Genomic DNA, 2,734 nt, shown 5'->3' with positions numbered 1-2,734 from the left:
TAGAGAGGGGGGGCGGAGAGAGAGAGGGGGGGCGGAGAGAGAGAGGGGGGGCGGAGAGAGAGAGGGGGGGCGGAGAGAGAGAGGGGGGGCGGAGAGAGAGAGGGGGGGCGGAGAGAGAGGGGGGGCGGAGAGAGAGAGGGGGGGCGGAGAGAGAGAGGGGGGGCGGAGAGAGAGAGGGGGGGCGGAGAGAGAGGGGGTGTTCTTGTTTCCCAGGTTTAAAATGATTCTCTAGCAGTATTGACCTGTTAGTCCATTGCAGTTTGTGGGAACTTGATGTGGACATATTGGCTCTTTTTTTGTATAGAGATAGTGATGGACACTTGAATGAATGGAAAAAGGTCTAGGCGTCACAAGGCTCACACCACCAGGTTCAGGAACAGCTGCTCCCCCTCCACCATCAGACTCCTCAAACACAAACTCAATCAGGGACACATTTAAGGACTCTGACGTGCACTTTATTGATTTTCGTTTTGTTCTCTCTGTATTGCACAGTCAGTTTGTCAGTTTGTTCACATTTGTTATCTGTTTACAGTTCTTTCATTTGTTTCCATGTGTACAATTTATTTTTTGCACTGTAAATCTCACGGTTGTATGTGATGCGGTATTGTCATCGGACAATAGATCTTAATCTATAAACAAAATGCTGGAGAAGCTCAGCAGGTCAAACAGTGTCCTTCATGTTACAAAGGTAAAGATACAGAATGTACCAAAGGTAAAAATACACAACCAACGTTTCAGGCTTGATTCTGAAGTGTCATTTCTGTATTTTCCCCTTTGCCACATAAAAGACACTGACTTGCTGAAGCTTCTCCAGCGTTTTGTGTTTTTATTTCACCAAGTTTTTTTGGTTTTTTTATTTAAAATTTTAAAACCATGATACATACAGTAGAAAAAAAAGCAAATGATACATATTGTCAAAAAAGAATACATAGTATATTAACCCCCCCCCCCCAACCCATCCTACTATATCATTATAATCCTCCCCTGTACATGAAGGATTCAAAAATTTAAACCCATATAATCCAAATAACGGCTCCAAAAATTAAAAAAAAGAGATAATTATCACCTAAATTATGCATTATTTGTTTCCCAATGGGATACAGGATCTCAACTCCATATGCCACCTCTATAAATTCAAATCCATTTCGTCTTTCCAAGTAATCGTAATACATTTTCTCGCTACTGCTGGTCTCAAAAATGCAATTTGAAATCTAGTTAATCTTAATTCCAAACATATCTTTTTTAATATTACCTAACAAAAATATTGATGGGTCCATTGAGAACTTTAAAAATATCTTTAAAGTTGCATCCAAAAATGTTACGTAACCAAGTTGAGTGTAAAAAGGAACCTATTTCTTTCTGACATAAATCTGAAGGAATTAAGTTGTATCTTTAACTTTTCAGGAGTCCAATATAGTTGATGTGTAAAATTATAATGGACTAATCTATATCTCACATTGACAATTTTAGTCATGCTATCTTTTACATAACTTCCTCCAGTCTTTTTGAGAAATTACTATTCCTAAATCTTTTCCCCATTTTAATCTAGATTTTTGTAAATCTAACATCGGCATTTTATTCTGTAATAACGTATATATTTCAGGTGTAAGCCTTTGCTTCCCACATTCTGTAAGTAAAATTTCAAATTTGGTCTGTCTTGATAGCCTTAAAGTATTCCCAAAATTATCCAATAACAAGGCTCTAACTTGATAATGACAAACAAATTGTATTTGATGGTATTTCATATTTTTCTTTCATTCTCTGGAAATAAATAAATTAACCAGACTCCTAACAGTCCTGTACAGTTTTAATCCCACGTTTTCAAAACTGACACCAAGATTTTTGTGATTTATTTCATAAATCTGAATTGGAATCTGGTGGGGCCCCTGTAACATGTCCCTTAAACAGTGCAACAGTGTAAGTGGACGTGGTCTGGATTTTCTACTGGGCGTACAGCGTTTAATTTCGTCCTTCCTTCACCCTCCCCGATCATCATTAGCACTTGGAGTGGAGGCAGGTGCTTTCTTGATAGATCGGGGGGGGGGGGTTGAGGGCTGGGGGAAGTGGCATGGACTGAGGCCCAAATAGAGCAGCCATGATCATATAGAACGGGAGGAAAGCCACAAGGGGCCTACTCCTGCTCCTATTTTTCTGCGTTCCCAGCTACCTGAGTGAGGGGATGGTGCTCCCTCTTTGCTGGGGTTTGAGAGCCATGTCTCAGGGTTCTGATACCCTGGGAATTTTCCACTTGGTTGGCTTAGTGTTTAGTGCAGCGTTGTTACAGTGCCGGCGATCGGGAGCGGGGTTCGAATCCTGCGCTGTCTATAAGGAGTTTACATTCTCCCCTGTGTCTGTGTGGATTTTCCCCAATGTTTCCTCCCAATGTTTGAAACGTACCGGGGCGGTAGATTAATTGGGTGTAATTGGGCAGCACAAGGCTGTGGGTCAAAATGGCCTCCTACTGTGCTCTATGTCTTGAGAATTATGCCACGTAACCCATGCAGTGGAATTTGAATAATGAGAGTTTATTGTCATAATCAATGAACAAATGCACTGAAATTCTTACCTGCTGCAGCCAAGCAGTAATGTAGGATACACCAACTTCAATGATGTATAGTAAAAGTCCAAAAATCCGAATGCCAGAAATCCGGACCACCCGAGAATCTGGACTCCTGAAAACGTTCACTTTTGTGTGCGTCCATGTGCAAGCGCCACCGTTGCACGGCGACAACAA

Source organism: Narcine bancroftii, chromosome 3, assembly GCF_036971445.1.
Source record: "Narcine bancroftii isolate sNarBan1 chromosome 3, sNarBan1.hap1, whole genome shotgun sequence".
Lineage (NCBI taxonomy): Eukaryota > Metazoa > Chordata > Chondrichthyes > Torpediniformes > Narcinidae > Narcine > Narcine bancroftii.
Note: the sequence above shows the minus strand (reverse complement) of the source record.